The sequence below is a fragment of the Athene cunicularia genome (genome assembly GCF_003259725.1).
Source record: "Athene cunicularia isolate RWA chromosome 9 unlocalized genomic scaffold, athCun1 chr9_part1, whole genome shotgun sequence".
Classification (NCBI taxonomy): Eukaryota; Metazoa; Chordata; class Aves; order Strigiformes; family Strigidae; genus Athene; species Athene cunicularia.
Window position 1 is genome coordinate 13828452 of NW_020799110.1, and position 12755 is coordinate 13841206.

Genomic DNA, 12755 nt, shown 5'->3' on the forward strand with positions numbered 1-12755 from the left:
TGCCCATATTCAGCACCTTCCTTTCTAATATGGGAAGAAGCCATACGGCAACACTCTTTAAATGATCTGTTCAAACTTTACAGGTGTGAAAATAAGCAGAGAAAAAGTCAGTTTCCATTTATCCTGAGACAGACAGACCCACGTGGGGAAAGTGTTCTTGCTGAAAGTGGTTTTGCTTAAACCCCTGGTCCAGTATCACCAGTCTCTACTGATGACAGCCTGCCTCTCCCAATGTCAGGGAAGGGAAATAACCCCAGAGTTAGAGTGTGCAGATCTTGCAGAAGAGGAAAACTATCTACTCTGGTCCAGAGCTTTGCTTCTAGCTGCCATCATTGCAAACACTGCTATGAACAAGTGCATTTAAACACTGTGTTAAGGTCTGGGGTTATCCTGATTCTGTAAAGCACAAGCTCTGGAAAACTGCCACAGCATACTGTAAAATTTTGCAGCCTTTTTTGATATGCTGATCTCAAACATTTGCTTAGAGTTGGATGATTACTTTTTATGATGTCCAGCTTGGGGATAAAGAAGGCAAAACAGATGAAATAGGTGAAAAGGAAAGCCTTGTGTTAGGCTACTGTGAGGAAGACGAAGCAGTGTGAAATGCATAGGCCTGAGAGTGGGAAGCCTTGGGTGACTCTCTGCCTCCCCTGCAAACACATGCAACACAGAAGTAGGCACCTCCTTCTCCTTGGCAAGGAAGCCATCTCCTGCCCACCTGCCACAGCTCCCTTTGCAAGTGACTGAAAAGGGCTTTAAGACTATTAAGTAGTATGATAAACATTAGATTCTGGTTTAGCGCTTTTAGTGCTCTCCAGGCAAAGGTGACAGACAACAGCCTCAGCTACAAGTACGCACATCTCATGTCCTGCTCAAGGAAGCAGCCTGCATCGTGCACTGAGTCACAGGACTTCATGGCTATGTTTCACCAGTCTCAGGGGAAATCTATACAAAGGCTCCCAGCAGCAAGGGACAAAGCCACATTGAGTGACAACACTGAACAGTTCAGTATTTATTAGACATGTACAAAAATAAAATAGCTTGCTGTAAGCAGCTCAGTGCTGAAACACTGAATTTCAGTTTTCTTGCTGCTTCAAAGACGCTTCAATCGGAGAGGAACAAAGCCAAGAGCAGAGCCACTCAATCACTGTGTCCCAGCGGAGTCTCTGCACCCAGACACCAATACAAACATCTCTCCTTCACATCACGGCCGTACCAGGTCTGCCTGGCTCTGCTCTCTAGAGCCAGGCAGGTGCCTGGACACTGGCCAGCATACAGGGCCCTCATCAAACTACTGCTTCCTTGTCCTGTGACTTCTTTTTGTCCTTCTCAGAAACCAAAGGTTGTTGGCAGGGGAAATGTCTTCCTAAGAACTCAGAAATTTTGCACAGAGCTTGGAACCAGGACAGCAGTGATTTAACATCTACCATTAAAAGCAGTTTAAAATTTAATGGTCAGAGCATAATAAATCCTATCCAGACATTTTCAGCTCGCAAGCCAGGCCATCAGCAGGGCAGAAATAGATTTGCTGAAAGGCAACCAGGAATGATTTTAAGTGTATTTGGTAAAGAACACAAGTCCCGGATTGTCTCAAACCACAGCTTTGTCCAGCACCTGGATGAGAAGACCGAGGGTCAGGAAAGGAAGTACTCAAGCAACAAACATTTGCCAGTTAAAATAGATGGGACCAAGAAATGACGAGTAAGGCAGAACAACACTGAGCTGTAGTGCAAAGCTGGAGCATTATCCTCATTAGTGCAGAACAGAATAACAACAGCCCTGAAAATAACCTTACCGTGTCCTCCAGAATCACACTGAGTTCTTATTTGGGTCCAGGTTGCTTCTTATACTGCACTTAGCATCCAAACAGCTTGAATCACTGCCTAGTTATCAAGTGTGGCACTGAACGCCTTCATTGCTCCCAGCTAACAGAGTTTGGATGGGACTCCAAGATACACTGTTGGGATCTTTCACAGATGCTGGTCATATGGTTGTTTTGCCATGCTGAGGACACAAATCACTTTGCCTTCCTTTGTCAGCAGATTTTCAAAGCAAATAGGAGGACCTTTTACTATCCACCAGAAACAGAGAGTGCACTTCTTCACCTCTTGTTACCACACCTGCTACAAAACAAACCCACAGGCTCAAAGCTGTTTTGCCGTGAGAGACACACACACAGAGAGCAAAGACGCCCAGGAAACAAAGCTGTGGACAAAGCCAAGCCAGGCAGTGGGGCCTGGATGACCAGCTTAGTTCCTATCTTCCTCCCATAGAGGTCAACAGCAGACCTCCCGCATCCTCCCACAGGAACAATTCGAGTAGCTGGAGGCTAAAGATGGGGTTGTTTCTGCATGGAGGGGACATCAAAAGAGGTTTGCATCAGTGACACCAGCTCCGTTTTCCCACAGACTCTCTCCTCTTACCTCCGTAGATCAATTTCCCCTGCAATTTGGGGCAATACACCACTAACTATAGCCTCTTCGATGTCCCAGTCACTAAAGTTTTAATGCCTTAAAAACAAAGGGGTTGGGAGAGAGGGTAGTGAAGGGAGAAGAGTGAAGCTGTGCTGTACCAGGGAAGGGAAGAGGCCTCTCTCCAGCTTTTTGATCTTGGCTCCTGCTGTTCTAATGGAACCTTACCCGGGAAAATAAATCTTTAGTTAAGGAACACTGCAAACAACCACAATGGGGCTTTATTGTGGCAATACCAACCCCACTGCAGCTTCTAAAGGTCTTGGTTGAACAGAGGGTGAGCAGTAGCAACCCCACACCGTGCCGAAGTCCACATTCCTAAAATTCCCCGGCGCTGCAGGCTGCTCAGAGAAGGCAGCTTAGTGCCCCAGGGGTTGTTAGCTGAGAGTTCAGGTTCAGATGTGCCATGGGACAGAGGTCAGGACACGGATACAGCTCCTTGTCTCTCCTGGACTTCCATTTGAAAATCTTCAGGCGTTCTCAGCATAGCACCCTCAGAGTCCTCTCTCCACCCGCTATTGCACAAAGTGGGTTTTGCTTGCATTCCTCCAGTTATTATGGCCTGAATAAGTGCTGTAAGGTCTCTGGGGCCAGAGTGCAGGAGATCCACACTGCAGCAGCCTCCTGGGAGGTCTCACGAAAACAGCAGCAAGCAGCTTCCACCCTACCCCCCTGATAACCACCACATCGGCGTGAGGGAGGAGGATAGTGTTAATGCAGCAGGAATCAACAAGCCTGCTTGTTTCTTATTCCAAAGAGAAGACAAAGGTGGGGTTTGTTCAGCTAGGCAGTACAGCCAAGCCTTGCAATGAAGGCAGGAAACAAATGTGTGTATTTTTGATTTTGGTTTGGACTGAGTCCCTTGAAACAGGGTGGGCATAGGAGTATTTTATAAAGTAAAAAATTTGGAAATGCAGAAAGAAAATACTTGTAAGCAATCTACACCTGTCTGGTAACACTGCTCCTCTGGAGACAAAGGGGGCTGGGAGGAGGGGACAAAACGGGAAAAAAAACTCAGTGCTTCAAGCTTATTTTATCCTAACTTCATAAAAGGAAGGAGTCACTAAACCTCTCTGAGTTTTATAGCAGGGGAGAAATGGAAGCAAATATTTGATTTTTGGGTGTGTTTTACAAAAAATATGGCACACATACTAAAAAAGCAGAGTTGAAAGGTATCAGGGAAGTCTGGACATAAAGCAAGAAAATATAAGAGTGAAAGAAGGTCCCTGAATGCCCTGTGCTTCCAGCATAGGAACATATATAGCAATTGAAGAAAATTAACTGTGAAGGTAGATTTAATTCTTATTATTTGGTAGAAGATCTCTGACAAATCAGTTCACCCATCAGATCACAATCCTTTTTTTTTATGATACTCATTTGCAGTGTTTAATAGGAACATTTTCAGCCTTAGACTCCGAGCTGTATTTGGCAGCTACAGTGCTAATAACAAACTGATAAAATATCCTGCTCCTTCAGCTGACCAGCTCCCTTAAAATGCCTTGTGGCAGAAGCCGATGTGCTGTTTGACCAGGAAATTAGTTGTCTTGGAGACATCTTCACATACAACAGCAGCTCAGTCAGTCACTTTGAGTGACGCCACCTAGCAATCCGCACATTAACTTCAAACAGAAAATGAGGATATCAAAGCCACAGAAAGAGAAATCATCACCTGCAAGAAACATGCTTCTCTTCTCCTATGCACTGTTAGCTGAAGGGAGAGCTGTAGCAAGATGGGAGTTTTGATCTCAAAATGCGCTGCTACCTCCCTGCATAATTAGGTCACTAAGAGGCTAACGGTGTTCCTGTCCATACAACCATTTATATGAAAATTATAATCCATGCTGTTCTTTCACAATCAGTTTCAGGTCAAACCTGCAGGCTTCACTTCTATAAAAGAAAGTTACCAAAAGGTTAGACAAAGAGACAATCCAGAAGCACCACCACCTAGTTATAATTAAAGTTCATGGAATAGAACAAGAGTTGTAAATACAGAGCATGTGGGCAGTTCTACAACACCAGGCATCAGTTAACAAAGACTACCAAACAGTTATTTCCAAGGTCAACCACTAATCCCACATTATGTGACCTGATGAATAAAAGATACTTATCTTCTAGTTACCCTAATGGAATGCTAAAAAGGGATGCTATTCTCACAAATAAAAAGTAGGACCAATCCTGCCCAGCTCAAAGATACAGACAGAAGTGTATCAAATGCTCTCTCACCAATTCTACACACATACACAAAATGACAAGGCAGAAAGTGAGTCAAATGCCAGACAAATTAGATTCATGCCAATGCATGTATTACTCCATGTTTGGGATTCAGGATTATGAACAATAGGACATAATGTCCTTTATCACCCTCAAAACACATCTCTGACCTGGCAGTGGGCCTTCTGTTGGGCTTTCTCCTGCCTCAAAAGATAGATTGGTGCTCTAGCAGGTGCTGGATCTAGCGAAACATGGACCAAAGCCATCCACCAAGCATCCTCAATTCTCTTCAGCACATGGTCTGATGATCCAGTGCAGTCAGAACTGACAGATGTTTATTCTCCTTCTGAGCCTTGAGGTCCACTGGAGATGGTGTTCTCCCAGGACTTAAGCAAGCACAGAAAGACGCTTAATGCATTCAGCATCTTTCCTAACTCAATAGCTACTGAAACTACAAATCTGTTAACTGTGGGTCTGCATATTTGCAGCACAGAATGTACAGGCAAGTCTCCTGCATAATTTTCTTAATAGTACCACATATGACTTGGGAGTAATCCAATTCCTGTACAAACAGGGGTACATGCAAAGGCTTAAAAATTTCAGGAAGAATGACACTGTCCCTGTATAGAACACTCCTGCTAACAGCTCCAGTTAAGGGGAAAAAGAAAAGCCTTGTCCCAGCTGTAATGAAAGGTTCCCTTGGGCAGCAAGAAGAGTAGCTTCGCTCACAGAATATTTGCATCTCAGCTGAATTAGTTAATGTGTGTTGAACACTCTAAAAATTGTGAAGTGGTATATAAACGCTAAGGACTGTTATTTATGATTGTCTTGGTGCACAACAGCGGAAACTAGTGCCATTTACAGACACAAATTAAGAACAACAGGAGGTCTATCGACATGCTGTGGGTCTAGGGATTTTGTTCATTTGTCTCTCCCACTCCTGTCTCCCTCAGACAGCAACCTCTTCCACAGGATCCTACAGTCCTCACCGAGCAGGGCTGGCCTTGGCCCAGTGAAGCCTGTTCCAGCTCTGCCGGGAGGTGATGAGACCTCCACCTGCAAACCTAGGTTGTGTCACTTCTCAACAGCACTACCCTACAATCCAAAGCACTGTCATCACTGCCCTTGAACAGCAAGTATTTTCCACTTGGATTATTTGTTTGGGACAAAGTAAACCAGAAAATAAGAGTAAAATAAAGACACACATTTCAAGGTAAAGAAAGGGTTAGTTAAAAAAAGTTGAGAACTTGGAGTGACATACACTAGCACAATAGAGTGATTCATATACAATGTCTTACAAGACTGATCTCAGCATAAGAGCAGATTTTTAGACACCAGTTTCTTTACCTGCATTGTTAAGAAGCAGCTTAGATGATTCTAAACCTCCTGTCTGCAGCTTGGGTGAAGGAGTGAGAGGGACTGTCTGGGTTTTAAAGTAACTCGGGAGTGCCCTATGTTTCCAGAACCAGAGTTTGGGTTTAAGCTCAAAAGAACTTTTTTTTAACTTTGATTATTCAGACTACCTTTTAACTGAACTCTGCAGCTCTGATAATGTGCAGATAGTTTTGCTAAGTGCTTACATAGCACACATGAATCCCCCCACAAGATAATTAAGTACACAGACACAGTAATTCTTTGATATTACGAGCCTGTGTCAAAGCAGTTGTTTTCAGTATAACACTGCTCTCTCAACCGCATGCTTTGCACATTCACAAAATTCACAGGGTATTGGGAAAAATTGGGGTTACAGGGTCAAGTTTTTATAGACAACTTTGCACATAAACTAAGCTTCTGACAGATGCTCAGTCAAATTGTAATAGCTCTTTTTTTTCTCAATAATGCACTTAAATGTGCATTACAGCTTGCACATTGGAAAGAAACCCAGGCATTTAATTCAGAAGGTGCAGCTTGTTCAGAGACATGCTGCATTTGCAGAGACTTGCATTCCTCTTATTTTCCTCAGGTTACTGATTGCTGAGCACATAGCTTCTCTACTGCCTAGAAATACAGACATTTCAGCTACTCAGGCTTTGAGGGCCTAGTATCAAGGGGCCAATATCAATACCTGGTCTGCCATTCAGCACACTGTACGCAACTTTCAAAAGGCAAATTTCAGAGACAGAAGGCAACCAGAGCCCCTGAAGTGTTGTTACAGTGACATTCCCTCCTCTATTTGCAGAGCTGCAAATTGTTTTATGAATAGCATTCAAGCAAAAGTTTAAAGTAAACAGCAATTCACTGTCCATGCTGGGACAGAAGGAAGCCGTGCTGGTCGTACCAGGAGGACTAACCATCCCTGTGCACAGATCCCCAGCCATACCCAGGCCTCCGTATTACATACAACACCACACAGTGGGTTTAGGCACCTCTGGCCCAATATAACCACACCGCTCTGAATGCTGGCAAAGGAAGAAGTGTATTTAGAAAGAGATTAGGGTATTTCCCCCCTCCTCCCAGGACAAGCCTTATTTAATTTGAATGCAGTCGGTTAGCTGCTTTGTTTGCGCTCGGCTCCAGATTCCTCAGTGCACCAGGCAATCCTGTACAAGCAGATTCGAGACTGGCAAGGTACGAAACAAGTTTACACAAACTGGTCGCAAAGTACCTACAAGAGCTTGCAAGCTCCTGCAAAATGCCCTCTAGAACAGGTTCCTGTCGCACTGAGCTAGGGACAGAGATTAGACTTATCAGCTTTGACACTCAGCAGGAATGTGTCACAAAGGATTAAATCATTATATCATGAAGTGTCAGCAAACGCAGCTTTCCTGCTGTTCTACCACTAAGTTATACATTAATTAGGGAGGTACAAAATAAACATGAATCTCCAAGCATCTGCCTGTGGATCAGGCCCAGCTAGAGCTATTAGCACAGAATTCATTTCCAAGGAGTCACCCAAAGCATCAGCAGCTCTTCAAGAGATCCATTAAAATGCAAAGAGTATAAGTGCTGAAGGGAAAAGCACAGAAGCTAATTGCAATGTTTGTCTTAGCATTCTTGATAGCTCTTTTAATACAACTCCTTCCCTACAACCTCAGCACCTGACTTTCTAAACAAGGTGATGTACGCACCACTGAATAAAAACATCCTTCTTGGAGAGAGGTGTGGAGCAGTGTCAAAAGATCCTACAACATGAACAGGAGAGTTGAGAGAAGACATTTTAGAACAGAAAAAGCACACTGCCTTACAGACTATGCAGTAAAGCAAGAACTGACTTTGTTATTTCTAGATGCAACTGCAAGTATTCCCTAGTTGCTCAGCAGTTCTGGACCAAATCATTTATGAACTCTCACTCTGTCAGTGGGTGGAAGAAATTCCACATGGTTTGAATGAAAGCCACAGTAGAGAAGATCTAAAGAGACCAACGACATCCCACACATAAACCTCCACTTTTCATCTAAATCATGACCTTAGAGAGATGTCATTGGACAAAAAATTATTTTCTGACAATTCCTTATAGCTATCCCAGCAGGTTTTCTAGCTTCAGCCATATCTTGCATTTTTCCCTTGCTTTCTGTCCCAGACTGCTGCCTTCTACTGCTTAGCACTGCCTGACTGCCAAACTAGATCAGCATGCAGACTGTGGCCAGGATGCATTCCTTAAGCTTATTTGTCCCCATTTTTCTTTGGGATCCCTTCAGTATAAAATAAGATTACTTGCTAGAACTGCCTAACTGGGTCAGGTTGTAATCTCTCCCTCAGAGGCTGCTGAATTGCACTTGATCTTGAAGCCACTAGATCAACACCCAATAACAGTGCAACTATTTGCCTTCACCATTTAAATACTTCTGAAGCTAGACTCTCAAAAAAAAGACTTTTCCAGCTTCAGTCTGAGAGGGTTGCATGGTTAAACTGTCCTATCATGAAGAGCAGCAACGCCACGATGTTCCACTATTCTGGTACCACCCCACCTTTCACAGATTGTTGAAGCACAGAAGATGAGGAAGGCTTCGGGTTGTACCAAGGTCCCACTATATAACATTATATTCAGAAACTTGCTCAGGTCTGTGTAAATTTGGGGGCAGCTCAGAATGGAACATAGGTCTTGACTCAGTGTTTTACCTATGGAGAGATTTTCTTAGGATGAAATGGATGCCACCCACCTCCTGTTCTACAAGCTGAAGCCACCCAGTACTGTGCAAACTTCTGCCAACAGCCCTAAACATGAGTAGGTGGAAGTAGCTACCACTGCTGTTTCAAAGACATGGATATTATGAACCTTAAAGTAATTAATCACCCCTACTCTATGGCATGCAAATTGTACTTTGTACACCAGCATGCTCATAAAAAAATGCATTAACAATCTTCTAATTAAATGCTTTAAATTAGATTAAAATCATACTGTCTGATGGGTGAAATATAATGAATTAACAGGATTGTTGTAACTTTCTTAGCATAAAGTGTTTATTAAAAGCTCAAAAGCCAAATATGTTGGGGAGAAGGGAATCTACCTTGCTCAAACTGAATGCTATAGCATACGTTGATTCCCTTACAAGCAGAAAGTCACTGAAATGGTGCTTTGAAAGGACTGCAGAAAGTTTATCTAATGCAGAAGTACATGATTCAGGGACCTGTCAGGTTGGCTGAAGTACTTAAGGTGCAGATTAATCCACTCAGTCCAGGACAATTGCTATTTGCAGCAAAAGGGAATGCAACAGAATGGTAGAAATGAAAGCAGTGGAGTTCGCTTTACTAAAGAGTAAAGTACATACAGCATCTGTCAATTGGAACATCAGCTGCTGCTGAAAGACTTATTTTGAATGCCTCATAAGTTGCCTTCCAGTTGCATTAACAAAAAAGGAAGCCAACCCTTATTTCTGTTAGTCAGACAGTAAGACAGGATTGTGCTAACAGAAGTCATAAACCTTCACTGAATATAAAATCCATAGTTAGAATGGGAAACCTATGAAGCATGGTTGCAAGTTCCAATAAAGCTACAGTTCAGTCTCCTGAACTCATATCACACTACTAGTGATCAGAACAAGGCTTGGGCAAACAACTCGAGACATGCACCTAAAGGCATTTTACAGCTCTCACCCTTGCTCCCATGCAGACACACCCCTCTTTTCTCAATAAGGGACATTCTGCAAGGACAACATCCAAAGCTGCCTTCTGCTTTAGCTCCCATGATAGCTCCTCTGCTTTTCCAAGTTAAAAAGCAGGGCAGATGACACCCTTCTTTGCTTCCCCAGAACTCCATCTACCCCAGCACTTGTGTCATATCCCAAAGACAGGCAAATTAAAGAAACTCTAAATGTAATATAGTATGTTGTGCAGGGGAATGGACTGTTACTCTTAGGGAACTTTTATCTCCTTGTTCAGAGGATAGCGGGCAAAACTATCGATGGGCAGAATTAACAGCTTTCTTTTAGTATATGGAACTTAACCCATCCCTGCTGTAATTTGCTAAAGGGAAAACCTGGCTCAGGAGCTATGTCACTACATAATGAATTCAATCCTTCAGCCTCTATTTTCACAGGAAGTAAGCTACAGGTCTTGCTTCTCAAGTTAGTTTCATACACTAGCATCACCCAGACATAGGTAATGGACTCAATGGCCAGTCATTTTTCTTAAACTCAAATAGAGTTGAGAGATCTATGCCAGAGCCTCTACCTGCAGCTGCCAGCACAGGGTCTCACAAAGACATGCCTGGAAATGCCGTTGTCATCTCAATCACTGTTCAGTGTCATGCTGAAGCAGCCCTTGCAACAGAAGCCCCCTTGACTGGAGGTGAGAGTTAATCTCTTCGCCTCGACCACATTTCTTCCTGGCACTTTCTCACCTAAGTGATCTTGCAGACTACAAACAGCTAAGGTCTGACCTGGATAGAGAAGGGAACACAGGGAAGGGTTGCCTGGGAAAACCATCTTTGCAACAAAAGGACTGGAACATGCACAGGGGCAAAGAGTGTACATGTCAAGGCTCAAGAAAAGATGCAAAAGTTTTAGCTGTATGGGAGATGGTTAAAGCCAGCAGGAACCTGGCATCTGTCAAATAAAAACTAAGACAGACAATCCCAACTATCTAAAAACCCTGCACAGCTTGGAGATTCTCTTTGAGAAGTACAGGTAGGACTATTACATCCTGAGACTCCTCTAGACTGCATCTGCCTATGGGCTGCTCTGGGTCTCTGAGTACACATCCGTTTTATAAATTACCAAAGCTATAATAAAACATGTCCTCCAGCCTTCCTGAGCAATGTTGTATTTGTCTTTAATTTAGTTTCACCTATTAAAATAGCCAGCTGCCTGAAAGAAAGTTGAACAACTGGTTTCTGACTAGAATAGCTCCAAATGTTTTAGCATTCATGCAACATCATGTGGAAGAAAAAAGGAAAAGTCAAAACCCCAACAACTCACGTATCCTGGTTTACCATCCTCCACTATAATTATAAAATTGCCTTTAAAACATAATTGCATAATTGGGCTTGGCAAGTATTCACCCAAATCTTTTACAAATATTTCCACAGACTGAAGGAACAGGCGGTGGGCAGTCTGACAAGCCTGCCATGAGAATTTGTGCCCCTAGGACATGTTCCTAGCTATTACACTAAATACTTTGCATCACAGCCTAATGTTTCAAAACAGTAGTTGAGCAAGTGAAGTACCAGCATCTTAAAACAAATTGAGAGAAAGATTTTCAATCTACTTTCACTGCACAGATAAATGGAGCAGCAATCCCTTTGAACAAAGAGACAGAGGAGGCTACCATTCCTTTCTAACTAGTAACACAGAAAAAATCCCCAGTTAGATGAAACTGGTTGACTTCTCGTAGCTGTAATCAATTAGAAGGTACCGATGCCTTCCTGGGGTTACTTCACCAGCCTAGCACCCTGTCCCTTAATAAAAAACAACACAAAACCCTCCCAACCTCAAATGCAAATACAGAAACATGTGGCCTGCAGAGAGAAAAGACCCAATAGAAGCCAGAAATGAAATCTGCAATACAGTAAGGTTGTTTTTAACAGCTGTGCATTATGCATTCAGCAGCACAGGGAATGCCAGCAGGGAGCCTTTATTAACATAGGCCTCAGAGTACAGTGTGCTCCTATCATGATTGGCCTCTTGAGAAAAGGCGCACACATACAAAAGACTTAACCCTAGAGAGATCACTCCAATCCTGTTGCTATTTCATCAGAGAAACCAGAGAATTTCCGTGATGTATCATAGACAAACAGGTAATACTTCCAACAATGCCTGAAATCTAGTCTACAATAGATGGCTTCATCAGCAAGTTATGGCAGATAGGGAAAGGGAGAAAAAGAGCTGCACAAACCCACACAACAGTCACACTACCAACGTTGTTCTGTTACACAGACCTCAGGTACCAGCATATTCTCTTGTAGAAGATGCTAATAAAAGCAAGCTGTTGTCAGGACACCTGTGTTCTCAGCATAGCAATCTGCACCTCCACTGCACATATTTTAGGGGCCCGTCAGTCCAAACAGCAGCTGGAAGCCTTGCTACAGATGTAGGGGCCCAGCAGGGTAACTCCATTTGGGAAGCTGGTATTGGCAGCTGGTATTGTTTTGCTGATGCCAGCTGTGCCTCCACTATGAGACTTAGCTCTATCACAAACACTTGCTAGCACACCCAGCTCAGCACTGGGCAGACACCAGAGAAAAGGGAAAAGCTCTCAGAATAGGCTCACCACCTCTTCTGTATCAGGTGCTGATACAAGCTCTCTAGAGGTCTTGTCAACAGCTCTAAGTTGCAGCTGACTGCAGATCCTCAAAGTGTGGCCTGTCCTGGTGAGCAGCTCCCGCAGAAGTGAGACGCAACCACTGAAGTGACAAAAAGATACACTAGAGGCCTTAAAAAAAAAAAAAAAAAAAAAAAAAAAAAAAAAAAAAAAAAAAAGGGTCACTTTAGCATCAGTTTAAACCAGTCCTTCCCCTGATTTGGTTGCGGGGGTGGGTGGTATGTGGAGAGGGCAATGAGAAGAAAGAAAATGGCATGAAATGTCCTGAGCATCCCTCTTCCCACTCTACAGAGAAGCAGAAGTCTCATTATAGCAAAGTGAAACAAAATACCAACCTGAAGAGCTTGAAAACTGCTCTAGGTGACTGAATGCCAA

At 43.3% G+C, this 12755-nt stretch overlaps 1 protein-coding gene across 1 annotated transcript in view; it reads right to left on the reverse strand.

The window, feature by feature from the left end:
• The window catches only part of MB21D2 (Mab-21 domain containing 2), a 56867-nt gene extending 44455 nt beyond the window's left edge, over positions 1-12412 (reverse strand). The window contains exon 1 of the mRNA XM_026855186.1: positions 12333-12412. The gene's annotated coding sequence lies outside the window, so the exon portion shown is untranslated. The remainder of the gene's footprint in view (positions 1-12332) is intronic.
• Between the last annotated feature and the right edge of the window lie 343 nt (positions 12413-12755).